We start from the raw sequence: 27,684 nt of genomic DNA, 5'->3' as shown, positions 1-27,684 counted from the left end.
GGCCTGATTTTTCACTCGTCTCCAATGACGGCTAGGGCTACGTTTAAGTTTGCTCATGAACAGCAAACCCGGAGGGTCCAGTTGCATGTGGTGCTGCGTAAAGGCTCCCCTGGGGAGTTCACTTGTACCCAAAGCCTTCCTTTGGGGGCACTTTTAGATGGGGGAAAAGGGCTCGCAACGCATTTCCTGGGCCCTGATTTTTCAGTCGTCTTCGATGCCGGCTAGGGCTATGTTTAGGGATGCTCGGAAACAGCGAACCCGGAGGGTCCAGTTGCATGTGGGGCTGCGTAAAGGCTCCCCTGGGGAATTCACTTGTACCCAAAGCCTTCCTTTGGGGGCACTTTTGGATGGGTGAAAAGGGCTCGTAACCCATTTCCTGAGGCCTGATTTTTCAGTCATCATCGATGCCGGCTAGGGATATGTTTAGGGATGCTCAGAAACAGCGAACCCGGAGGGTCCAGTTGCATGTGGGGCTGCGTAAAGGCTCCACTGGGGAGTTCACTTGTACCCAAAGCCTTCCTTTGGGGGCACTTTTGGATGGTCCAAAGGGGCTTCTTACGCATTTCCTGGGGCCTGAATTTTCAGTCGTCTTCGATTCCGGCTAGGGCTATGTTTAGGGATTCTCATGAACAGCGAACCCGGAGGGTCCAGTTGCATGTGGGGCTGCGTAAAGGCTCCCCTGGGGAGTTCACTTGTACCCAAAGCCTTCCTTTGGTGACACTTTTGGATGGGCGAAAAGGGCTCGCAACGCATTTCCTGGGGCCTGATTTTTCAGTCGTCTTCGATTCCGGCTAGGGCTATGTTTAGGGATGCTCGGAAACAGCGAACCCGGAGGGTCCAGTTGCATGTGGGGCTGCGTAAAGGCTCCCCTGGGGAGTTCTCTTGTACCCAAAGCCTTCCTTTGGTGACACTTTTGGATGGTCCAAAGGGGCTCGCAACGCATTTCCTGGGGCCTGATTTTTCACTCATCTCCGATGACTGCTAAGGCTACGTTTACGTTTGCTCATCAACAGCGAACCCGGAGGGTCCAGTTGCATGTGGGGCTGCGTAAAGGCTCCCCTGGGGAGTTCACTTGTACCCAAAGCCTTCCTTTGGGGGCACTTTTGGATGGGCCAAAAGGGCTTGCAACGCATTTCCTGGGGAATGATTTTTCAGTCGTGTTCGATGCCGGGTAGGGCTATGTTTAGGGATGCTCAGAAACAGCGAACCCGGAGGGTCCAGTTGCATGTGGGGCTGCGTAAAGGCTCCCCTGGGGAGTTCACTTGTACCCAAAGCCTTCCTTTGGTGACACTTTTGGATGGTGCAAAGGGGCTTGCAACGCGTTTCCTGGGGCCTGATTTTTCAGTCGTCTTCGATGTCAACTAGGGCTATGTTTAGGGATGCTCGGAAACAGCGAACCCGGAGGGTCCAGTTGCATGTGGGGCTGCGTAAAGGCTCCCCTGGGGAGTTCTCTTGTACCCAAAGCCTTCCTTTGGTGACACTTTTGGATGGTCCAAAGGGGCTCGCAACGCATTTCCTGGGGCCTGATTTTTCACTCATCTCCGATGACTGCTAAGGCTACGTTTACGTTTGCTCATCAACAGCGAACCCGGAGGGTCCAGTTGCATGTGGGGCTGCGTAAAGGCTCCCCTGGGGAGTTCACTTGTACCCAAAGCCTTCCTTTGGGGGCACTTTTGGATGGGCCAAAAGGGCTTGCAACGCATTTCCTGGGGAATGATTTTTCAGTCGTGTTCGATGCCGGGTAGGGCTATGTTTAGGGATGCTCAGAAACAGCGAACCCGGAGGGTCCAGTTGCATGTGGGGCTGCGTAAAGGCTCCCCTGGGGAGTTCACTTGTACCCAAAGCCTTCCTTTGGTTGCACTTTTGGATGGGCGAAAAGGGCTTGTAACGCATTTCCTGGGGCCTGATTTTTCAATCGTCGTCGATGACGGGTAGGGCTACGTTTATGGTTGCTCGGAAACAGCGAACCCGGAGGGTCCAGTTGCATGTGGGGCTGCGTAAAGGCTCCCCTGGGGAGTTCTCTTGTACCAAAAGCCTTCCTTTGGTGACACTTTTGGATGGGCGAAAAGGGCTCGCAAGGCATTTCCTGGGGCCTGATTTTTCACTCGTCTCCGATGACGGCTAGGGCTACGTTTACGTTTGCTCATGAACAGCGAACCCGGAGGGTCCAGTTGCATGTGGGGCTGCGTAAAGGCTCCCCTGGGGAGTTCACTTGTACTCAAAGCTTTCCTTTGGTGATACTTTGGGATGGTCCAAAGGGGCTTGCAAAGCGTTTTCTGGGGCCCGGGTTATCAGTCTTCTCCCATGCAGGCTAGGGATATATTTAGTGTTGCTCGGAAAAATCGAACCCGGAGGTTCCAGTTGCATGTGGGGCTGCGTAAAGGCTCCCCTGGGGAGTTCTCTTGTACCCAAAGCCTTCCTTTGGGGGCACTTTTGGATGGGCTAAAAGGGCTCGTAACGCATTTCCTGGGGCCTGATTATTCAGTTGTCATCTATGCCGGCTAGCGTTATGTTTAGGGATGCTAGGAAACAGCGAACCCGGAGGGTCCAGTTGCATGTGGGGCTGCGTAAAGGCTCCCCTGGGGAGTTCTCTTGTACCCAAAGCCTTCCTTTGGGGGCACTTTTGGATGGGCGAAAAGGGCTTGCAACGCATTTCCTGAGGCCTGATTTTTCAGTCGTCTTCGATGCCGGCTAGGGCTATGTTTAGGGACGCTCGGAAACAGTGAACCCGGAGGGTCCAGTTGCATGTGGGGCTGCATAAAGGCTCCCCTGGGAGTTCTCTTGTACCCAAAGCCTTCCTTTGGGGGCACTTTTGGATGGGCGAAAAGGGCTCGTAACGCATTTCCTGGGGCCTGATTTTTCAGTCGTCATCGATGCCGGCTAGGGCTATGTTTAGGGATGCTCGGAAACAGCGAACCCGGAGGGTCCAGTTGCATGTGGGGCTGCGTAAAGGCTCCCCTGGGGAGTTCTCTTGTACCCAAAGCCTTCCTTTGGGGGCACTTTTGGCTAGGCGAAAAGGGCTTGCAACGCATTTCCTGAGTCCTGATTTTTCAGTCGTCTTCGATGCCGGCTAGGGCTATGTTTAGGGACGCTCGAAAACAGTGAACCCGGAGGGTCCAGTTGCATGTGGGGCTGCGTAAAGGCTCCCCTGGGGAGTTCACTTGTACCCAAAGCCTTCCTTTGGTGACACTTTGGGATGGTCCAAAGGGGCTTGCAACGCGTTTTCTGGGGCCCGGGTTTTCAGTCTTCTCCCATGCCGGCTAGTGATATATTTAGCGTTGCTCGGAAAAATCGAACCCGGAGGGTCCAGTTGCATGTGGGGCTGCGTAAAGGCTCCCCTGGGGAGTTCTCTTGTACCCAAAGCCTTCCTTTGGTGACACTTTGGGATGGTCCAAAGGGGCTCGGAACGCATTTCCTGGGGCCTGATTTTTCACTCGTCTCCGATGACTGCTAGGGATATGTTTAGGGTTGCTCGGAAACAGCGAACCCGGAGGGTCCAGTTGCATATGGGGCTGCGTAAAGGCTCCCCTGGGAACTTCAGATGTATCCAATGCCTTCCTTTGGGGGCACTTTTGGATGGTCCAAAGGGGCTCGCAACGCATTTCCTGGGGCCTGATTTTTCACTCGTTTCCGATGACGGCTAGGGCTACGTTTAGGTTTGCTCATGAACAGCGAACCAGGAGGGTCCAGTTGTATGTGGGGCTGCTTAAAGGCTCCCCTGGGGAGTTCACTTGTACCCAAAGCCTTCCTTTGGTGACACTTTGGGATGGTCCAAAGGGGCTTGCAACGCGTTTTCTGGGGCCTGGATTTTCAGTCTTCTCCCATGCCGGCTAGTGATATATTTAGCGTTGCTCGGAAAAATCGAACCCTGAGGTTCCAGTTGCATGTGGGGCTGCGAAAAGGCTCCCCTGGGGAGTTCACTTGTACCCAAAGCCTTCCTTTCGGGGCAATTTTGCATGGGCAAAAAGGGCTTGCAACGCATTTCCTGGGGCCTGATTTTTCAGTCGTCTTCGATGCCGGCTAGGGCTATGTTTAGGGATGCTCAGAAACAGCGAACCCGGAGGGTCCAGTTGCATGTGGGGCTGCGTAAAGGCTCCCCTGGGGAGTTCACTTGTACCCAAAGCCTTCCTTTGTGGGCACTTTTGGATGGGCGAAAAGGGCTCGCAACGCATTTCCTGGGGCCTGATTTTTCAGTCGTCTTCGATTCCGGCTAGGGCTATGTTTAGGGATGCTCGGAAACAGCGAACCCGGAGGGTCCAGTTGCATGTGGGGCTGCGTAAAGGCTCCCCTGGGGAGTTCTCTTGTACCCAAATCCTTCCTTTGGTGACACTTTTGGATGGTCCAAAGGGGCTCGCAACGCATTTCCTGGGGCCTGATTTTCACTCATCTCCGATGACTGCTAAGGCTACGTTTACGTTTGCTCATGAACAGCGAACCCGGAGGGTCCAGTTGCATGTGGGGCTGCGTAAAGGCTCCCCTGGGGAGTTCACTTGTACCCAAAGCCTTCCTTTGGGGGCACTTTTGGATGGGCCAAAAGGGCTTGCAACGCATTTCCTGGGGAATGATTTTTCAGTCGTGTTCGATGCCGGGTAGGGCTATGTTTAGGGATGCTCAGAAACAGCGAACCCGGAGGGTCCAGTTGCATGTGGGGCTGCGTAAAGGCTCCCCTGGGGACTTCACTTGTACCCAAAGCCTTACTTTGGTTGCACTTTTGGATGGGCGAAAAGGGCTTGTAACGCATTTCCTGGGGCCTGATTTTTCAATCGTCGTCGATGACGGGTAGGGCTATGTTTAGGGATGCTCGGAAACAGCGAACACGGAGGGTCCAGTTGCATGTGGGGCTGCGTAAAGGCTCCCCTGGGGAGTTCACTTGTACCCAAAGCCTTCCTTTGGGGGCACTTTTGGATGGTCCAAAGGGGCTCGGAACGCATTTCCTGGGGCCTGATTCTTCACTCGTCTCCGATGACTGCTAGGGCTATGTTTAGGGATGCTCGGAAAGAGCGAACCCGGAGGGTCCAGTTGCATGTGGGGCTGCGTAAAGGCTCCCCTGGGGAGTTCACTTGTACCCAAAGCCTTCCTTTGGGGGCACTTTTGGATGGTCCAAAGGGGCTCGGAACGCATTTCCTGGGGCCTGATTTTTCACTCGTCTCCGATGACTGCTAGGGCTATGTTTAGGTTTGCTCATGAACAGCGAACGCGGAGGGTCCAGTTGCATGTGGTGCTGCGTAAAGGCTCCCCTGGGAACTTCAGATGTACCCAAAGCCTTCCTTTGGGGGCACTTTTGGATGGTCCAAAGGGGCTCGCAACGCATTTCCTGGGGCCTGATTTTTCACTCGTCTCCGATGACTGCTAGGGCTATGTTTAGGGATGCTCGGAAACAGCGAACCCGGAGGGTCCAGTTGCATGTGGGGCTGCGTAAAGGCTCCCCTGGGGAGTTCACTTGTACTCAAAGCTTTCCTTTGGTGATACTTTGGGATGGTCCAAAGGGGCTTGCAAAGCGTTTTCTGGGGCCCGGGTTATCAGTCTTCTCCCATGCAGGCTAGGGATATATTTAGTGTTGCTCGGAAAAATCGAACCCGGAGGTTCCAGTTGCATGTGGGGCTGCGTAAAGGCTCCCCTGGGGAGTTCTCTTGTACCCAAAGCCTTCCTTTGGGGGCACTTTTGGATGGGCTAAAAGGGCTCGTAACGCATTTCCTGGGGCCTGATTATTCAGTTGTCATCTATGCCGGCTAGCGTTATGTTTAGGGATGCTAGGAAACAGCGAACCCGGAGGGTCCAGTTGCATGTGGGGCTGCGTAAAGGCTCCCCTGGGGAGTTCTCTTGTACCCAAAGCCTTCCTTTGGGGGCACTTTTGGCTAGGCGAAAAGGGCTTGCAACGCATTTCCTGAGTCCTGATTTTTCAGTCGTCTTCGATGCCGGCTAGGGCTATGTTTAGGGACGCTCGAAAACAGTGAACCCGGAGGGTCCAGTTGCATGTGGGGCTGCGTAAAGGCTCCCCTGGGGAGTTCACTTGTACCCAAAGCCTTCCTTTGGTGACACTTTGGGATGGTCCAAAGGGGCTTGCAACGCGTTTTCTGGGGCCCGGGTTTTCAGTCTTCTCCCATGCCGGCTAGTGATATATTTAGCGTTGCTCGGAAAAATCGAACCCGGAGGGTCCAGTTGCATGTGGGGCTGCGTAAAGGCTCCCCTGGGGAGTTCTCTTGTACCCAAAGCCTTCCTTTGGTGACACTTTGGGATGGTCCAAAGGGGCTCGGAACGCATTTCCTGGGGCCTGATTTTTCACTCGTCTCCGATGACTGCTAGGGATATGTTTAGGGTTGCTCGGAAACAGCGAACCCGGAGGGTCCAGTTGCATATGGGGCTGCGTAAAGGCTCCCCTGGGAACTTCAGATGTATCCAATGCCTTCCTTTGGGGGCACTTTTGGATGGTCCAAAGGGGCTCGCAACGCATTTCCTGGGGCCTGATTTTTCACTCGTCTCCGATGACGGCTAGGGCTACGTTTAGGTTTGCTCATGAACAGCGAACCAGGAGGGTCCAGTTGTATGTGGGGCTGCTTAAAGGCTCCCCTGGGGAGTTCACTTGTACGCAAAGCCTTCCTTTGGTGACACTTTGGGATGGTCCAAAGGGGCTTGCAACGCGTTTTCTGGGGCCTGGATTTTCAGTCTTCTCCCATGCCGGCTAGTGATATATTTAGCGTTGCTCGGAAAAATCGAACCCTGAGGTTCCAGTTGCATGTGGGGCTGCGAAAAGGCTCCCCTGGGGAGTTCACTTGTACCCAAAGCCTTCCTTTCGGGGCAATTTTGCATGGGCAAAAAGGGCTTGCAACGCATTTCCTGGGGCCTGATTTTTCAGTCGTCTTCGATGCCGGCTAGGGCTATGTTTAGGGATGCTCGGAAACAGCGAACCCGGAGGGTCCAGTTGCATGTGGGGCTGCGTAAAGGCTCCCCTGGGGAGTTCACTTGTACCCAAAGCCTTCCTTTGTGGGCACTTTTGGATGGGCGAAAAGGGCTCGTAACGCATTTCCTGACGCCTGATTTTTCAGTCGTCTTCGATGCCGGCTAGGGCTATGTTTAGGGATGCTCGGAAACTGCGAACGCGGAGGGTCCAGTTGCATGTGGGGCTGCGTAAAGGCTCCCCTGGGGAGTTCTCTTGTACCCAAAGCCTTCCTTTGGGGGCACTTTTGGATGGTCCAAAGGGGCTTCTTACGCATTTCCTTTGGGCCTGATTTTTCAGTCGTCTTCGATGCCAACTAGGGCTATGTTTAGGGATTCTCATGAACAGCGAACCCGGAGGGTCCAGTTGCATGTGGGGCTGCGTAAAGGCTCCCCTGGGGAGTTCACTTGTACCCAAAGCCTTCCTTTGGTGACACTTTTGGATGGGCGAAAAGGGCTCGCAACGCATTTCCTGGGGCCTGATTTTTCAGTCGTCTTCGATTCCGGCTAGGGCTATGTTTAGGGATGCTCGGAAACAGCGAACTTGGAGGGTCCAGTTGCATGTGGGGCTGCGTAAAGGCTCCCCTGGGGAGTTCTCTTGTACCCAAAGCCTTCCTTTGGTGACACTTTTGGATGGTGCAAAGGGGCTTGCAACGCGTTTCCTGGGGCCTGATTTTTCAGTCGTCTTCGATGTCAACTAGGGCTATGTTTAGGGATGCTCGGAAACAGCGAACCCGGAGGGTCCAGTTGCATGTGGGGCTGCGTAAAGGCTCCCCTGGGGAGTTCTCTTGTACCCAAAGCCTTCCTTTGGTGACACTTTTGTATGGTCCAAAGGGGCTCGCAACGCATTTCCTGGGGCCTGATTTTCACTCATCTCCGATGACTGCTAAGGCTACGTTTACGTTTGCTCATGAACAGCGAACCCGGAGGGTCCAGTTGCATGTGGGGCTGCGTAAAGGCTCCCCTGGGGAGTTCACTTGTACCCAAAGCCTTCCTTTGGGGGCACTTTTGGATGGGCCAAAAGGGCTTGCAACGCATTTCCTGGGGAATGATTTTTCAGTCGTGTTCGATGCCGGGTAGGGCTATGTTTAGGGATGCTCAGAAACAGCGAACCCGGAGGGTCCAGTTGCATGTGGGGCTGCGTAAAGGCTCCCCTGGGGACTTCACTTGTACCCAAAGCCTTCCTTTGGTTGCACTTTTGGATGGGCGAAAAGGGCTTGTAACGCATTTCCTGGGGCCTGATTTTTCAATCGTCGTCGATGACGGGTAGGGCTATGTTTAGGGATGCTCGGAAACAGCGAACACGGAGGGTCCAGTTGCATGTGGGGCTGCGTAAAGGCTCCCCTGGGGAGTTCACTTGTACCCAAAGCCTTCCTTTGGGGGCACTTTTGGATGGTCCAAAGGGGCTCGGAACGCATTTCCTGGGGCCTGATTCTTCACTCGTCTCTGATGACTGCTAGGGCTATGTTTAGGGATGCTCGGAAAGAGCGAACCCGGAGGGTCCAGTTGCATGTGGGGCTGCGTAAAGGCTCCCCTGGGGAGTTCACTTGTACCCAAAGCCTTCCTTTGGGGGCACTTTTGGATGGTCCAAAGGGGCTCGGAACGCATTTCCTGGGGCCTGATTTTTCACTCGTCTCCGATGACTGCTAGGGCTATGTTTAGGTTTGCTCATGAACAGCGAACGCGGAGGGTCCAGTTGCATGTGGTGCTGCGTAAAGGCTCCCCTGGGAACTTCAGATGTACCCAAAGCCTTCCTTTGGGGGCACTTTTGGATGGTCCAAAGGGGCTCGCAACGCATTTCCTGGGGCCTGATTTTTCACTCGTCTCCGATGACGGCTAGGGCTACGTTTACGTTTGCTCATGAACAGCGAACCCGGAGGGTCCAGTTGCATGTGGGGCTGCGTAAAGGCTCCCCTGGGGAGTTCACTTGTACCCAAAGCTTTCCTTTGGTGATACTTTGGGATGGTCCAAAGGGGCTTGCAAAGCGTTTTCTGGGGCCCGGGTTATCAGTCTTCTCCCATGCCGGCTAGTGATATATTTAGTGTTGCTCGGAAAAATCGAACCCGGAGGTTCCAGTTGCATGTGGGGCTGCGTAAAGGCTCCCCTGGGGAGTTCTCTTGTACCCAAAGCCTTCCTTTGGGGGCACTTTTGGATGGGTGAAAAGGGCTCGTAACGCATTTCCTGGGGCCTGATTTTTCAGTTGTCATCTATGCCGGCTAGCGTTATGTTTAGGGATGCTAGGAAACAGCGAACCCGGAGGGTCCAGTTGCATGTGGGGCTGCGTAAAGGCTCACCTGGGGAGTTCTCTTGTACCCAAAGCCTTCCTTTGGGGGCACTTTTGGATGGGCGAAAAGGGCTTGCAACGCATTTCCTGAGGCCTGATTTTTCAGTCGTCTTCGATGCCGGCTAGGGCTATGTTTAGGGATGCTCAGAAACAGTGAACCCAGAGGGTCCAGTTGCATGTGGGGCTGCATAAAGGCTCCCCTGGGAGTTCTCTTGTACCCAAAGCCTTCCTTTGGGGGCACTTTTGGATGGGCGAAAAGGGCTCGTAACGCATTTCCTGGGGCCTGATTTTTCAGTCGTCATCGATGCCGGCTAGGGCTATGTTTAGGGATGCTCGGAAACAGCGAACCCGGAGGGTCCAGTTGCATGTGGGGCTGCGTAAAGGCTCCCCTGGGGAGTTCTCTTGTACCCAAAGCCTTCCTTTGGGGGCACTTTTGGCTAGGCGAAAAGGGCTTGCAAAGCATTTCCTGAGTCCTGATTTTTCAGTCGTCTTCGATGCCGGCTAGGGCTATGTTTAGGGATGCTCGAAAACAGTGAACCCGGAGGGTCCAGTTGCATGTGGGGCTGCGTAAAGGCTCCCCTGGGGAGTTCACTTGTACCCAAAGCCTTCCTTTGGTGACACTTTGGGATGGTCCAAAGGGGCTTGCAACGCGTTTTCTGGGCCCCGGGTTTTCAGTCTTCTCCCATGCCGGCTAGTGATATATTTAGCGTTGCTCGGAAAAATCGAACCCGGAGGGTCCAGTTGCATGTGGGGCTGCGTAAAGGCTCCCCTGGGGAGTTCTCTTGTACCCAAAGCCTTCCTTTGGTGACACTTTGGGATGGTCCAAAGGGGCTCGGAACGCATTTCCTGGGGCCTGATTTTTAACTCGTCTCCGATGACGGCTAGGGCTACGTTTAGGTTTGCTCATGAACAGCGAACCAGGAGGGTCCAGTTGTATGTGGGGCTGCTTAAAGGCTCCCCTGGGGAGTTCACTTGTACCCAAAGCCTTCCTTTGGTGACACTTTGGGATGGTCCAAAGGGGCTTGCAACGCGTTTTCTGGGGCCTGGGTTACCAGTCTTCTCCCATGCCGGCTAGTGATATATTTAGCGTTGCTCGGAAAAATCGAACCCTGAGGGTCCAGTTGCATGTGGGGCTGCGAAAAGGCTCCCCTGGGGAGTTCACTTGTACCCAAAGCCTTCCTTTCGGGGCAATTTTGCATGGGCAAAAAGGGCTCGCAACGCATTTCCTGGGGCCTGATTTTTCAGTCGTCTTCGATGCCGGCTAGGGCTATGTTTAGGGATGCTCGGAAACAGCGAACCCGGAGGGTCCAGTTGCATGTGGGGCTGCGTAAAGGCTCCCCTGGGGACTTCACTTGTACCCAAAGCCTTCCTTTGGGGGCACTTTTGGATGGGCGAAAAGGGCTCGTAACGCATTTCCTGGGGCCTGATTTTTCACTCGTCTCCGATGACGGCTAGTGTTATGTTTAGTGATGCTCGGAAACAGCGAACCCGGAGGGTCCAGTTGCATGTGGGGCTGCGTAAAGGCTCCCCTGGGGAGTTCTCTTGTACCCAAAGCCTTCATTTGGTGACACTTTTGGATGGTCCAAAGGGGCTTGCAACGCGTTTTCTGGGGCCCGGGTTTTCAGTCTTCTCCCATGCCGGCTAGGGATATATTTAGGGTTGCTCGGAAAAATCGAACCCGAAGGGTCCAGTTGCATGTGGGGCTGCGTAAAGGCTCCCCTGGGGAGTTCTCTTGTACCCAAAGCCTTCCTTTGGGGGCACTTTTGGATGGGCGAAAAGGGCTCGCAACGCATTTACTGGGGCCTGATTTTACACACGTCTTCGATGCCGGCTAGGGCTGTGTTTAGGGATGCTCGGAAACAGCGAACCCGGAGGGTCCAGTTGCATGTGGGGCTGCGTAAAGGCTCCCCTGGGGAGTTCACTTATACCCAAAGCCTTCCTTTGGTGACACTTCGGGATGGTCCAAAGGGGCTCGGAACGCATTTCCTGGGGCCTGATTTTTCACTCGTCTCCAATGACGGCTAGGGCTATGTTTAGGTTTGCTCGGAAACAGCGAACCCGGAGGGTCCAGTTGCATGTGGGGCTGCGTAAAGGCTCCCCTGGGGAGTTCTCATGTACCCAAAGCCTTCCTTTGGGGGCACTTTTGGATGGGCGAAAAGGGCTCGTAACGCATTTCCTGGGGCCTGATTTTTCAGTCGTCATCGATGCCGGCTAGCGTTATGTTTAGGGATGCTCGGAAACAGCGAACCCGGAGGGTCCAGTTGCATGTGGGGCTGCGTAAAGGCTCCCCTGGGGAGTTCACTTGTACCCAAAGCCTTCCTTTGGGGGCACTTTTGGATGGGCGAAAAGGGCTCGCAACGCATTTCCTGGGGCCTGATTTTTCAGTCGTCTTCGATGCCGGTTAGGACTATGTTTAGGGATGCTCGGAAACAGCGAACCCGGAGGGTCCAGTTGCATGTGGGGCTGCGTAAAGGCTCCCCTGGGGAGGTCTCTTGTACCGAAAGCCTTCCTTTGGGGGCACTTTTGGATGGGCGAAAAGGGCTCGCAACGCATTTCCTGGGGCCTGATTTTTCAGTCGTCTTCTATGCCGGCTAGGGCTATGTTTAGGGATGCTCGGAAACAGCGAACGCGGATGGTCCAGTTGCATGTGGGGCTGCGTAAAGGCTCCCCTGGGGAGTTCAATTGTACCCAAAGCATTCCTTTGGTGACACTTTGGGATGGGCGAAAAGGGCTTGTAACGCATTTCCTGGGGCCCTGATTTTTCAGTCGTCATCGATGCCGGCTAGTGCTATGTTTAGGGATGCTCGGAAACAGCGAACCCGGAGGGTCCAGTTTCATGTGGGGCTGCGTAAAGGCTCCCCTGGGGAGTTCTCTTGTACCCAAAGCCTTCCTTTGGTGACACTTTTGGATGGTCCAAAGGGGCTCGCAACGCATTTCCTTGGGCCTGATTTTTTACTCGTCTCCGATGACGGCTAGGGCTATGTTTAGGTTTGCTCATGAACAGCGAACCGGGAGGGTCCAGTTGCATGTGGGGCAGTGTAAAGGCTCCCCTGGGGAGTTCACTTGTACCCAAAGCCTTCCTTTGGTGACACTTTGGGATCGTCCAAAGGGGCTTGCAAGGCGTTTTGTGGGGCCCGGGTTTTCAGTATTCTCCCATGCCGGCTACTGATATATTTAGCGTTGCTCGAAAAAATCGAACCGGGAGGGTCCAGTTGCATGTGGGGCTGCGTAAAGGCTCCCCTGGGGAGTTCACTTGTACCCAAAGCCTTCCTTTGGGGGCACTTTTCGATGGGCGAAAAGGGCTCGCAACGCATTTCCTGGGCCAAGATTTTTCAGTCGTCTTCGATGCCGGCTAGGGCTATGTTTAGGGATGCTCGGAAACAGCGAACCCTGAGGGTCCAGTTGCATGTGGGGCTGCGTAAAGGCTGCCCTGGGGAATTCACTTGTACCCAAAGCCTTCCTTTGGGGGCACTTTTGGATGGGTGAAAAGGGCTCGTAACGCATTTCCTGGGGCCTGATTTTTCAGTCGTCATCGATGCCGGCTAGGGCTATGTTAAGGGATGCTCAGAAACAGCGAACCCGGAGGGTCCAGTTGCATGTGGGGCTGCGTAAAGGCTCCCCTGGGGAGTTCTCTTGTACCCAAAGCCTTCCTTTGGTGACACTTTTGGATGGTCCAAAGGGGCTCGGAACACATTTCCTGGGGCCTGATTTTTCACTCGTCTCCAATGACGGCTAGGGCTACGTTTAAGTTTGCTCATGAACAGCAAACCCGGAGGGTCCAGTTGCATGTGGGGCTGCGTAAAGGCTCCCCTGGGGAGTTCACTTGTACCCAAAGCCTTCCTTTGGTGACACTTTTGGATAGGCGAAAAGGGCTCGTAACGCATTTCCTGGGGCCTGATTTTTCACTCGTCTTCGATGCCGGCTAGGGCTATGTTTAGGGATGCTCGGAAACAGCGAACTCGGAGGGTCCAGTTGCATGTGGGGCTGCGTAAAGGCTCCCCTGGGGAGTTCACTTGTACCCAAAGCCTTCCTTTGGTTGCACTTTTGGATGGGCGAAAAGGGCTTGTAACGCATTTACTGGGGCCTGATTTTTCAATCGTCGTCAATGACGGGTAGGGCTATGTTTAGGGATGCTCGGAAACAGCGAACCCGGAGGGTCCAGTTGCATGTGGGGCTGCGTAAAGGCTCCCCTTGGGAGTTCACTTGTACCCAAAGCCTTCCTTTGGGGGCACTTTTGGATGGTCCAAAGGGGCTCGCAACGCATTTCCTGGGGCCTGAATTTTCACTCGTCTCCGATGACTGCTAGGGCTATGTTTAGGGATGCTCGGAAACAGCGAACACGGAGGGTCCAGTTGCATGTGGGGCTGCGTAAAGGCTCCCCTGGGGAGTTCACTTGTACCCAAAGCCTTCCTTTGGGGGCACTTTTGGATGGTCCAAAGGGGCTCGGAACGCATTTCCTGGGGCCTGATTTTTCACTCGTCTCCGATGACTGCTAGGGCTACGTATATGGTTGCTCGGAAACAGCGAACCCGGAGGGTCCAGTTGCATGTGGTGCTGCGTAAAGGCTCCCCTGGGAACTTCAGATGTACCCAAAGCCTTCCTTTGGGGGCACTTTTGGATGATCCAAAGGGGCTCGCAACGCATTTCCTGGGGCCTGATTTTTCACTCGTCTCCGATTACTGCTAGGGCTACGTTTATGGTTGCTCGGAAACAGCGAACCCGGAGGGTCCAGTTGCATGTGGGGCTGCGTAAAGGCTCCCCTGGGGACTTCACTTGTACCCAAAGCCTTCCTTTGGGTGCACTTTTGGATGGGTGAAAAGGGCTCGTAACGCATTTCCTGGGGCCTGATTTTTCACTCGTCTCCGATGACGGCTAGGGCTACGTTTACGTTTGCTCATGAACAGCGAACCCGGAGGGTCCAGTTGCATGTGGGGCTGCGTAAAGGCTCCCCTGGGGAGTTCACTTGTACCCAAAGCTTTCCTTTGGTGATACTTTGGGATGGTCCAAAGGGGCTTGCAAAGCGTTTTCTGGGGCCTGGGTTATCAGTCTTCTCCCATGCCGGCTAGGGATATATTTGGGTTGCTCGGAAAAATCGAACCCGGAGAGTCCAGTTGCATGTGGGGCTGCGTAAAGGCTCCCCTGGGGAGTTCTCTTGTACCCAAAGCCTTCCTTTGGGGGCACTTTTGGATGGGCTAAAAGGGCTCGCAACGCATTTCCTGGGGCCTGATTTTTCAGTCGTCTTCTATGCCGGCTAGGGCTATGTTTAGGGATGCTCGGAAACAGCGAACGCGGACGGTCCAGTTGCATGTGGGGCTGCGTAAAGGCTCCCCTGGGGACTTCACTTGTACCCAAAGCCTTCCTTTGGTGACACTTTTGGATGGTCCAAAGGGGCTCGCAACGCATTTCCTTGGGCCTGATTTTTTACTCGTCTCCGATGACGGCTAGGGCTACGTTTAGGTTTGCTCATGAACAGCGAACCGGGAGGGTCCAGTTGCATGTGGGGCAGTGTAAAGGCTCCCCTGCGGAGTTCACTTGTACCCAAAGCCTTCCTTTGGTGACACTTTGGGATGGTCCAAAGGGGCTTGCAAGGCGTTTTGTGGGGCCCGGGTTTTCAGTATTCTCCCATGCCGGCTACTGATATATTTAGCGTTGCTCGAAAAAATCGAACCGGGAGGTTCCAGTTGCATGTGGGGCTGCGTAAAGGCTCCCCTGGGGAGTTCACTTGTACCCAAAGACTTCCTTTGGGGGCACTTTTGGATGGTCCAAAGGGGATCGCAACGCATTTCCTGGGGCCTGATTTTTCACTCGTCTCCAATGACGGCTAGGGCTACGTTTAGGTTTGCTCAGGAACAGCGAACCCGGAGGGTCCAGTTGCATGTGGGGCTGCGTAAAGGCTCCCCTGGGGAGTTCACTTGTACCCAAAGCCTTCCTTTGGGGGCACTTTTCGATGGGCGAAAAGGGCTCGCAACGCATTTCCTGGGCCAAGATTTTTCAGTCGTCTTCGATGCCGGCTAGGGCTATGTTTAGGGATGCTCGGAAACAGCGAACCCTGAGGGTCCAGTTGCATGTGGGGCTGCGTAAAGGCTGCCCTGGGGAATTCACTTGTACCCAAAGCCTTCCTTTGGGGGCACTTTTGGATGGGTGAAAAGGGCTCGTAACGCATTTCCCGGGGCCTGATTTTTCAGTCGTCATCGATGCCGGCTAGGGCTATGTTTAGGGATGCTCGGAAACAGCGAACCCGGAGGGTCCAGTTGTATGTGGGGCTGCGTAAAGGCTCCCCTGGGGAGTTCTCTTGTACCCAAAGCCTTCCTTTGGTGACACTTTTGGATGGTCCAAAGGGGCTCGCAACGCATTTCCTGGGGCCTGATTTTTCACTCGTCTCCGATGACTGCTAAGGCTACGTTTACGTTTGCTCATGAACAGCGAACCCGGAGGGTCCAGTTGCATGTGGGGCTGCGTAAAGGCTCCCCTGGGGACTTCACTTGTACCCAAAGCCTTCCTTTGGGGGCACTTTTGGATGGGCGAAAAGGGCTTGCAACGCATTTCCTGGGGAATGATTTTTCAGTCGTCTTCGATGCCGGGTAGGGCTATGTTTAGGGATGCTCAGAAACAGCGAACCCGGAGGGTCCAGTTGCATGTGGGGCTGCGTAAAGGCTCCCCTGGGGACTTCACTTGTACCCAAAGCCTTCCTTTGGGGGCACTTTTGGATGGGCGAAAAGGGCTTGCAACGCATTTCCTGGGGAATGATTTTTCAGTCGTCTTCGATGCCGGGTAGGGCTATGTTTAGGGATGCTCAGAAACAGCGAACCCGGAGGGTCCAGTTGCATGTGGGGCTGCGTAAAGGCTCCCCTGGGGAGTTCACTTGTACCCAAAGCCTTCCTTTGGTTGCACTTTTGGATGGGCGAAATGGGCTTGTAACGCATTTACTGGGGCCTGATTTTTCAATCGTCGTCGATGACGGGTAGGGCTATGTTTAGGGATGCTCGGAAACAGCGAACCCGGAGGGTCCAGTTGCATGTGGGGCTGCGTAAAGGCTCCCCTGGGGAGTTCACTTGTACCCAAAGCCTTCCTTTGGGGGCACTTTTGGATGGTCCAAAGGGGCTCGGAACGCATTTCCTGGGGCCTGATTTTTCACTCGTCTCCGATGACTGCTAGGGCTATGTTTAGGGATGCTCGGAAACAGCGAACACGGAGGGTCCAGTTGCATGTGGGGCTGCGTAAAGGCTCCCCTGGGGAGTTCACTTGTACCCAAAGCCTTCCTTTGGGGGCACTTTTGGATGGTCCAAAGGGGCTCGGAACGCATTTCCTGGGGCCTGATTTTTCACTCGTCTCCGATGACTGCTAGGGCTACGTTTATGGTTGCTCGGAAACAGCGAACCCGGAGGGTCCAGTTGCATGTGGTGCTGCGTAAAGGCTCCCCTGGGAACTTCAGATGTACCCAAAGCCTTCCTTTGGGGGCACTTTTGGATGATCCAAAGGGGCTCGCAACGCATTTCCTGGGGCCTGATTTTTCACTCGTCTCCGATTACTGCTAGGGCTACGTTTATGGTCGCTCGGAAACAGCGAACCCGGAGGGTCCAGTTGCATGTGGGGCTGCGTAAAGGCTCCCCTGGGGACTTCACTTGTACCCAAAGCCTTCCTTTGGGTGCACTTTTGGATGGGTGAAAAGGGCTCGTAACGCATTTCCTCGGGCCTGATTTTTCAGTCGTCATCGATGCTGGGTAGGGCTATGTTTAGGGATGCTCGGAAACAGCGAACCCTGAGGGTCCAGTTGCATGTGGGGCTGCGTAAAGGCTCCCCTGGGGAGTTCTCTTGTACCCAAAGCCTTCCTTTGGTGACACTTTTGGATGGGCGAAAAGGGCTCGCAAGGCATTTCCTGGGGCCTGATTTTTCACTCGTCTCCGATGACGGCTAGGGCTACGTTTACGTTTGCTCATGAACAGCGAACCCGGAGGGTCCAGTTGCATGTGGGGCTGCGTAAAGGCTCCCCTGGGGAGTTCACTTGTACCCAAAGCTTTCCTTTGGTGATACTTTGGGATGGTCCAAAGGGGATTGCAATGCGTTTTCTGGGGCCTGGGTTATCAGTCTTCTCCCATGCCGGCTAGGGATATATTTGGGTTGCTCGGAAAAATCGAACCCGGAGGGTCCAGTTGCATGTGGGGCTGCGTAAAGGCTCCCCTGGGGAGTTCTCTTGTACCCAAAGCCTTCCTTTGGGGGCACTTTTGGATGGGCGAAAAGGGCTCGCAACGCATTTCCTGGGGCCTGATTTTTCAGTCGTCATCGATGCCGGCTAGGGCTATGTTTAGGGATGCTCGGAAACAGCGAACCCGGAGGGTCCAGTTGCATGTGGGGCTGCGTAAAGGCTCCCCTGGGGAGTTCTCTTGTACCCAAAGCCTTCCTTTGGGGGCACTTTTGGATGGGCGAAAAGGGCTCGCAACGCATTTCCTGGGGCCTGATTTTTCAGTCGTCATCGATGCCGGCTAGGGCTATGTTTAGGGATGCTCGGAAACAGCGAACCCGGAGGGTCCAGTTGCATGTGGGGCTGCGTAAAGGCTCCCCTGGGGAGTTCTCTTGTACCCAAAGCCTACCTTTGGGGGCACTTTGGGATGGTCCAAAGCGGCTTGCAACGCGTTTTCTGGGGCCCGGGTTTTCAGTCTTCTCCCATGCCGGCTAGTGATATATTTAGCGTTGCTCGGAAAAATCGAACCCGGAGGGTCCAGTTGCATGTGGGGCTGCGTAAAGGCTCCCCTGGGGAGTTCACTTGTACCCAAAGCCTTCCTTTGGTGACACTGTGGGATGGTCCAAAGGAGCTTGCAACGCGTTTTCTGGGGCCGGGATTTTCAGTCTTCTCCCATGCCGGCTAGAGATATATTTAGCGTTGCTCGGAAAGAGCGAACCCGGAGGGTCCAGTTGCATGTGGGGCTGCGTAAAGGCTCCCCTGGGGAGTTCACTTGTACCCAAAGCCTTCCTTTGGGGGCACTTTTGGATGGTCCAATGGGGTTCGCAACGCATTTCCTGGGGCCTGATTTTTCACTCGTCTCCGATGACGGCTAGGGCTACGTTTAGTTTTGCTCAGGAACAGCGATCCCGGAGGGTCCAATTGCATGTGGTGCTGCGTAAAGGCTCCCCTGGGGAGTTCTCTTGTACCCAAAGACTTCCTTTGGGGGCACTTTTAGATGGGCGAAAAGGGCTCGGAACGCATTTCCTGGGGCCTGATTTTTCAGTCGTCATCGATGCCGGCTAGCGACATGTTTAGGGATGCTCGGAAACAGCGAACCCGGAGGGTCCAGTTGCATGTGGGGCTGCGTAAAGGCTCCCCTGGGGAGTTCAATTGTACCCAAAGCATTCCTTTGGTGACACTTTGGGATGGGCGAAAAGGGCTTGTAACGCATTTCCTGGGGCCCTGATTTTTCAGTCGTCATCGATGCCGGCTAGCGATATGTTTAGGGATGCTCGGAAACAGCGAACCCGGAGGGTCCAGTTGCATGTGGGGCTGCGTAAAGGCTCCCCTGGGGAATTCACTTGTACGCAAAGCCTTCCTTTGGGGGCAATTTTGGATGGGCGAATGGGTCTTGTAACGCATATCCTGGGGCCTCATTTTTCAGTCATCATCGATGCCGGCTAGGGCTATGTTTAGGGATGCTCAGGAACAGCAAACCCGGAGGGTCCAGTTTCATGTGGGGCTGCGTAAAGGCTCCCCTGGGGAGTTCTCTTGTACCCAAAGCCTTCCTTTGGGGGCACTTTTGGATGGGCGAAAAGGGCTTGCAACGCATTTCCTGGGGCCTGATTTTTCAGTCGTCTTCGATGCCGGCTAGGGATATGTTTAGGGATGCTCGGAAACTGCGAACCGTGAGGGTCCAGTTGCATGTGGGGCTGCGTAAAGGCTCCCCTGGGGAGTTCACTTGTACCCAATGCCTTCCTTTGGTGACACTTTTGGATGGTCCAAAGGGGCTCGCAACGCATTTCCTGGGGCCTGATTCTTCACTCGTCTCCGATGACTGCTAGGGATATGTTTAGCTTTGCTCGGAAACAGCAAATCCGGAGGGTCCAGTTGCATGTGGGGCTGCATAAAGGCTCCCCTGGGGAGTTCTCTTGTACCCAAAGCCTTCCTTTGGGGGCACTTTTGTATGGTCCAAAGGGGTTCGCAACGCATTTCCTGGGGCCTGATTTTTCACTCGTTTCCGATGACGGCTAGGGCTACGTTTAGTTTTGCTCAGGAACAGTGAACCCTGAGGGTCCAGTTGCATGTGGGGCTGCGTAAAGGCTCCCCTGGGGAGTTCACTTTTACCCAAAGCCTTCTTTTGGGGGCCCTTTTGGATGGTCCAAAGGGGCTCGCAACGCATTTCCTGGGGCCTGATTTTTCACTCGTCTCCAATGACGGCTAGGGCTACGTTTAGGTTTGCTCATGAACAGCGAACCCGGAGGGTCCAGTTGCATGTGGTGCTGCGTAAAGGCTCCCCTGGGGAGTTCACTTGTACCCAATGCCTTCCTTTGGTGACACTTTTGGATGGTCCAAAGGGGCTCGCAACGCATTTCCTGGGGCCTGATTTTTCTCTCGTCTCCGAAGACGGCTAGGGCTACGTTTAGGTTTGCTCATGAACAGCGAACCCGGAGGGTCCAGTTGCATGTGGGGCTGCGTAAAGGCTCCCCTGGGCAGTTCACTTGTACCCAAAGCCTTCCTTTGGTGACACTTTTGGATGGTCCAAAGGGGCTCGGAACGCATTTCCTGGGGCCTGATTTTTCACTCGTCTCCGATGACTGCTAGGGCTATGTTTAGGGTTGCTTGGAAACAGCGAACACGGAGGGTCCAGTTGCATGTGGTGCTGCGTAAAGGCTCCCCTGGGGAATTCACTTGTAGCCAAAGCCTTCCTTTGGGGGCACTTTTGGATGGGTGAAAAGGGCTCGTAACGCATTTCCTGGGGCCTGATTTTTCACTCGTCTCCGAAGACGGCTAGGGCTATGTTTAGGGATGCTCAGAAACTGCGAACCCGGAGGGTCCAGTTGCATGTGGGGCTGCGTAAAGGCTCCCCTGGGGAGTTCTCTTGTACCCAAAGCCTTCCTTTGGTGACACTTTTGGATGGTCCAAAGGGGCTCGGAACGCATTTCCTGGGGCCTGATTTTTCACTCGTCTCCGATGACTGCTAGGGCTACGTTTATGGTTGCTCGGAAACAGCGAACCCGGAGGGTCCAGTTGCATATGGGGCTGCGTAAAGGCTCCCCTGGGGAGTTCAATTGTACCCAAAGCCTTCCTTTGGGGGCACTTTTGGATGGGCGAAAAGGGCTCGCAACGCATTTCCTGGGGCCTGATTTTTCACTCGTCTCCGATGACTGCTAGGGCTACGTTTAGGTTTGCTCATGAACAGCGAACCCGGAGGGTCCAGTTGCATGTGGGGCAGTGTAAAGGCTCCCCTGGGGAGTTCACTTGTACCCAAAGCCTTCATTTGGTGACACTTTTGGATGGTCCAAAGGGGCTTGCAACGCTTTTTCTGGGGCCCGGGTTTTCAGTCTTCTCCCATGCCGGCTAGTGATATATTTAGCGTTGCTCGGAAAAATCGAACCCGGAGGGTCTAGTTGCATGTGGGGCTGCGCAAAGGCTACCCTGGGGAGTTCTCTTGTACCCAAAGCCTTCCTTTGGGGGCACTTTTGGATGGTCCAATGGGGTTCGCAACGCATTTCCTGGGGCCTGATTTTTCACTCGTCTCCGATGACGGCTAGGGCTACGTTTAGTTTTGCTCAGGAACAGCGAACCCGGAGGGTCCAGTTGCATGTGGTGCTGCGTAAAGGCTCCCCTGGGGAGTTCTCTTGTACCCAAAGACTTCCTTTGGGGGCACTTTTAGATGGGCGAAAAGGGCTCGGAACGCATTTCCTGGGGCCTGATTTTTCAGTCGTCATCGATGCCGGCTAGCGACATGTTTAGGGATGCTCGGAAACAGCGAACCCGGAGGGTCCAGTTGCATATGGGGCTGCGTAAAGGCTCCCCTGGGAACTTCAGATGTACCCAAAGCCTTCCTTTGGGGGCACTTTTGGATGGGCGAAAAGGGCTCGCAACGCATTTCCTGGGGCCTGATTTTTCACTCATCTCCGATGACGGCTAGGGCTACGTTTAGATTTGCTCATGAACAGCGAACCCGGAGGGTCCAGTTGCATGTGGGGCAGTGTAAAGGCTCCCCTGGGGAGTTCACTTGTACCCAAAGCCTTCATTTGGTGACACTTTTGGATGGTCCAAAGGGGCTTGCAACGCGTTTTCTGGGGCCCGGGTTTTCAGTCTTCTCCCATGCCGGCTAGGGATATATTTAGCGTTGCTCGGAAAAATCGAACCCGGAGGGTCTAGTTGCATGTGGGGCTGCGTAAAGGCTCCCCTGGGGAGTTCTCTTGTACCCAAAGCCTTCCTTTGGGGGCACTTTTCGATGGTCCAAAGGGGTTCGCAACGCATTTCCTGGGGCCTAATTTTTCACTCGTCTCCGATGACGGCTAGGGCTACGTTTAGTTTTGCTCAGGAACAGCGAACCCGGAGGGTCCAGTTGCATGTGGGGCTGCGTAAAGGCTCCCCTGGGGAGTTCTCTTGTACCCAAAGCCTTCCTTTGGGGGCACTTTTCGATGGGCGAAACGGGCTCGCAACGCATTTCCTGAGGCCTGTTTTTTCAGTCGTCTTCGATGCCGGGTAGGGTTATGTTTAGGGACGCTCGGAAACAGCGAACCCGGAGGGTCCAGTTGCATGTGGGGCTGCGTAAAGGCTCCCCTGGGGAGTTCACTTGTACCCAAAGCCTTCCTTTGGGGGCACATTTGGATGGGCGAAAAGGGCTTGTAACGCATTTCCTGGGGCCTGATTTTTCAGTCGTCTTCGATGCTGGCCTTGGCTATGTTCAGGGATGCTCGGAAACAGCGAACCCGGAGGGTCCAGTTGCATGTGGGGCTGCGTAAAGGCTCCCCTGGGGAGTTCACTTGTACCCAAAGCCTTCCTTTGGTGACACTTTTGGATGGTCCAAAGGGGCTCGCAACGCATTTCCTGGGGCCTGATTTTTCACTCGTCTCCGATGACTGCTAGGGCTAGGTTTATGGTTGCTTGGAAACAGCGAACCCGGAGGGTCCAGTTGCATATGGGGCTGCGTAAAGGCTCCCCTGGGGAGTTCACTTGTACCCAAAGCCTTCATTTGGTGACACTTTTGGATGGTCCAAAGGGGCTTGCAACGCGTTTTCTGGGGCCCAGATTTTCAGTCTTCTCCCATGCCGGCTAGTGATATATTTAGCGTTGCTCGGAAAAATTGAACCCGGAGGGTCTAGTTGCATGTGGGGCTGCGTAAAGTCTCCCCTGGGGAGTTCACTTGTACCCAAAGCCTTCCTTTGGGGGCACTTTTGGATGGTCCAAAGGGGTTCGCAACGCATTTCCTGGGGCCTGATTTTTCACTCGTCTCCGATGACGGCTAGGGCTACGTTTAGTTTTGCTCAGGAACAGCGAACCCGGACGGTCCAGTTGCATGTGGGGCTGCGTAAAGGCTCCCCTGGGGAGTTCTCTTGTACCCAAAGCCTTCCTTTGGGGGCACTTTTGGATGGGTGAAAAGGGCTCGGAACGCATTTCCTGGGTCCTGATTTTTCAGTCGTCATCGATGCCGGCTAGCGATATGTTTAGGGATGCTCGGAAACAGCGAACCCGGAGGGTCCAGTTGCATGTGGGGCTGCGTAAAGGCTCCCCTGGGGAGTTCTCTTGTACCCAAAGCCTTCCTTTGGTGACACTTTGGGATGGTCCAAAGGGGCTTGCAACGCGTTTTCTGGGGCCTGATTTTTCAGTCATCATCGATGCCGGCTTGGGCTATGTTTAGGGATGCTCAGGAACAGCGAACCCGGAGGGTCCAGTTGCATGTGGGGCTGCGTAAAGGCTCCCCTGGGGAGTTCTCTTTTACCCAAAGCCTTCCTTTGGGGGCACTTTTGGATGGGCGAAAAGGGCTCGCAACGCATTTCCTGGGGCCTGATTTTTCAGTCGTCTTCTATGCCGGCTAGGGCTATGTTTACGGATGCTCGGAAACAGCGAACCAGGAGGGTCCAGTTGCATGTGGGGCTGCGTAAAGGCTCCCCTGGGGAGTTCACTTGTACCCAAAGCCTTCATTTGGGGGCAATTTTGCATGGGCGAATGGGGCTTGTAACGCATTTCCTTGGGCCTCATTTTTCAGTCATCATCGATGACAGGTAGGGCTATGTTTAGGGATGCTCAGAAACAGCGAACCCGGAGGGTCCAGTTGCATATGGGGCTGCGTAAAGGCTCCCCTGGGGAGTTCACTTGTACCCAAAGCCTTCCTTTGGGGGCACTTTTGGATGGGCGAAAAGGACTTGCAACGCATTTCCTGGGGCCTGATTTTTCAGTCGTCTTCGATGCCGGCTAGGGCTATGTTTAGGGATGCTCGGAAACAGCGAACCCGGAGGGTCCAGTTGCATGTGGGGCTGCGTAAAGGCTCCCCTGGGGAGTTCACTTGTACCCAAAGCCTTCCTTTGGGGGCACTTTTGGATGGGCGAAAAGGGCTTGCAACGCATTTCCTGGGGCCTGATTTTTCAGTCGTCTTCGATGCAGGCTAGGGCTATGTTTAGGGATGCTCGGAAACAGCGAACCCGGAGGGTCCAGTTGCATGTGGGGCTGCGTAAAGGCTCCCCTGGGGAGTTCTCTTGTACCCAAAGCCTTCCTTTGGGGGCACTTTTGGATGGGCGAAAAGGGCTCGCAACGCATTTCCTGGGGCCTGATTTTTCAGTCGTCATCGATGCCGGCAAGGGCTATGTTTAGGGATGCTCGGAAAGAGCGAATCCGGAGGGTCCAGTTGCATGTGGGGCTGCGTAAAGGCTCCCCTGGGGAGTTCACTTGTACCCAAAGCCTTCCTTTGGGGGCACTTTTGAATGCGCGAATGGGGCTTCTAACGCATTTCCTGGGGCCTGATTTGTCAGTCGTCATCGATGCTGGCTAGGGCTATGTTTAGGGATGCTCGGAAACAGCGAACCCGGAGGGTCCAGTTTCATGTGGGGCTGCGTAAAGGCTCCCCTGGGGAGTTCACTTGTACCCAAAGCCTTCCTTTGGTGACACTTTGGGATGGTCCAAAGGGGTTTGCAAGGCATTTCCTGGGGCCTGATTTTTTACTCGTCTCCGATGACGGCTAGGGCTACGTTTAGGTTTGCTCATGAACAGCGAACCGGGAGGGTCCAGTTGCATGTGGGGCAGTGTAAAGGCTCCCCTGGGGAGTTCACTTGTACCCAAAGCCTTCCTTTGGTGACACTTTGGGATGGTCCAAAGGGGCTTGCATGGCGTTTTGTGGGGCCCGGGTTTTCAGTATTCTCCCATGCCGGCTACTGATATATTTAGCGTTGCTCGAAAAAATCGAACCGGGAGGTTCCAGTTGCATGTGGGGCTGCGTAAAGGCTCCCCTGGGGAGTTCACTTGTACCCAAAGACTTCCTTTGGGGGCACTTTTGGATGGTCCAAAGGGGCTCGCAACGCATTTCCTGGGGCCTGATTTTTCACTCGTCTCCAGTGACGGCTAGGGCTACGTTTAGGTTTGCTCAGGAACAGCGAACCCGGAGGGTCCAGTTGCATGTGGTGCTGCGTAAAGGCTCCCCTGGGGAGTTCACTTGTACCCAAAGCCTTCCTTTGCGGGCACTTTTGGATGGGCGAAAAGGGCTCGCAACGCATTTCCTGGGCCCTGATTTTTCAGTCGTCTTCGATGCCGGCTAGGGTTATGTTTAGGGATGCTCGGAAACAGCGAACCCTGAGGGTCCAGTTGCATGTGGGGCTGCGTAAAGGCTGCCCTGGGGAATTCACTTGTACCCAAAGCCTTCCTTTGGGGGCACTTTTGGATGGGTGAAAAGGGCTCGTAACGCATTTCCTGGGGCCTGATTTTTCAGTCGTCATCGATGCCGGCTAGGGCTATGTTTAGGGATGCTCAGAAACAGCGAACCCGGAGGGTCCAGTTGCATGTGGGGCTGCGTAAAGGCTCCCCTGGGGAGTTCTCTTGTACCCAAAGCCTTGCTTTGGTGACACTTTTGGATGGTCCAAAGGGGCTCGCAACGCATTTCCTGGGGCCTGATTTTTCACTCGTCTCCGATGACTGCTAGGGCTAGGTTTATGGTTGCTTGGAAACAGCGAACCCGAAGGGTCCAGTTGCATATGGGGCTGCGTAAAGACTCCCCTGGGAACTTCAGATGTACCCAAAGCCTTCCTTTGGGGGCACTATTGGATGGTCCAAAGGGGCTCGCAACGCATTTCCTGGGGCCTGATTTTTCACTCGTCTCCAATGACGGCTAGGGCTACGTTTAGGTTTGCTCATGAACAGCAAACCCGGAGGGTCCAGTTGCATGTGGTGCTGCGTAAAGTCTCCCCTGGGGAGTTCACTTGTACCCAAAGCCTTCCTTTGGGGGCACTTTTAGATGGGCGAAAAGGGCTCGCAACGCATTTCCTGGGCACTGATTTTTCAGTCGTCTTCGATGGCGGCTAGGGCTATGTTTAGGGATGCTCGGAAACAGCGAACCCTGAGGGTCCAGTTGCATGTGGGGCTGCGTAAAGGCTCCCCTGGGGAATTCACTTGTACCCAAAGCCTTCCTTTGGGGGCACTTTTGGATGGGTGAAAAGGGCTCGTAACGCATTTCCTGAGGCCTGATTTTTCAGTCGTCATCGATGCCTGCTAGGGCTATGTTTAGGGATGCTCAGGAACAGCGAACCCGGAGGGTCCAGTTGCATGTGGGGCTGCGTAAAGGCTCCCCTGGGGAGTTCACTTGTACCCAAAGCCTTCATTTGGTGACACTTTTGGATGGGCGAAAAGGGCTCGCAAGGCATTTCCTGGGGCCTGATTTTTCACTCGTCTCCGATGACGGCTAGGGCTACGTTTACGTTTGCTCATGAACAGCGAACCCGGAGGGTCCAGTTGCATGTGGTGCTGCGTAAAGGCTCCCCTGGGGAGTTCTCTTGTACCCAAAGCCTTCCTTTGGGGGCACTTTTGGATGGGCGAAAAGGGCTCGTAACGCATTTCCTGGGGCCTGATTTTTCAATCGTCTTCTATGTCGGCTAGGGCTATGTTTAGGGATGCTAGGAAACAGCGAACCCGGAGGGTCCAGTTGCATGTGGGGCTGCGTAAAGGCTGCCCTTGCGAGTTCTCTTGTACCCAAAGCCTTCCTTTGGGGGCACTTTTGGATGGGCGAAAAGGGCTTGCAACGCATTTCCTGAGGCCTGATTTTTCAGTCGTCTTCGATGCCGGCTAGGGCTATGTTTAGGGATGCTCAGAAACAGTGAACCCGGAGGGTCCAGTTGCATGTGGGGCTGCGTAAAGGCTCCCCTGGGGAGTTCTCTTGTACCCAAAGCCTTCCTTTGTGGGCACTTTTGGATGGGCGAAAAGGGCTCGTAACGCATTTCCTGGGGCCTGATTTTTCAGTCGTCTTCGATGCTGGGTAGGGCTATGTTTAGGGATCCTCGGAAACAGCGAACCCGGAGGGTCCAGTTGCATGTGGGACTGCATAAAGGCTCCCCTGGGGAGTTCTCTTGTACCCAAAGCCTTCCTTTGGGGGCACTTTTGGATGGGCGAAAAGGGCTCGCAACGCATTTCCTGGGGCCTGATTTTTCACTCGTCTCCGAAGACGGCTAGGGCTACGTTTAGGTTTGCTCATGAACAGGAAACCCGGAGGGTCCAGTTGAATGTGGGGCTGCGTAAAGGCTCCCCTGGGGAGTTCACTTGTACCCAAAGCCTTCCTTTGGTGACACTTTTGGATGGTCCAAAGGAGTTTGCAACGCGTTTTCTAGGCCCCGGGTTTTCAGTCTTCTCCCATGCCGGCTATTGATATATTTAGCGTTGCTCGGAAAAATCGAACCCGGAGGGTCCAGTTGCATGTGGGGCCGCTTAAAGAGTCCCCTGGGGAGTTGTCTTGTATCCAAAGCCTTCCTTTGGGGGCACTTTTGGATGGGCGAAAAGGGCTCGCAACGCATTTCCTGGGGCCTGATTTTTCAGTCGTCTTTTATGCCGGCTAGGGCTATGTTTAGGGATGCTCGGAAACAGCGAACGCGGACGGTCCAGTTGCATGTGGGGCTGCGTTAAGGCTCCCCTGGGGAGTTCTCTTGTACCCAAAGCCTTCCTTTGGTGACACTTTTGGATGGTCCAAAGGGGCTCGCAACGCATTTCCTGGGGCCTGATTTTTTACTCGTCTCCGATGACGGCTAGGGCTACGTTTAGGTTTGCTCATGAACAGCGAACCGGGAGGGTCCAGTTGCATGTGGGGCAGTGTAAAGGCTCCCCTGGGGAGTTCACTTGTACCCAAAGCCTTCCTTTGGTGACACTTTGGGATGGTCCAAAGGGGTTTGCAAGGCATTTTGTGGGGCCCTGATTTTCAGTATTCTCCCATGCCGGCTACTGATATATTTAGCGTTGCTCGAAAAAATCGAACCGGGAGGTTCCACTTGCATGTGGGGCTGCGTAAAGGCTACCCTGGGGAGTTCACTTGTACCCAAAGACT

Source organism: Anas platyrhynchos, chromosome 16, assembly GCF_047663525.1.
Source record: "Anas platyrhynchos isolate ZD024472 breed Pekin duck chromosome 16, IASCAAS_PekinDuck_T2T, whole genome shotgun sequence".
NCBI classification, from domain to species: Eukaryota; Metazoa; Chordata; class Aves; order Anseriformes; family Anatidae; genus Anas; species Anas platyrhynchos.
Note: the sequence above shows the minus strand (reverse complement) of the source record.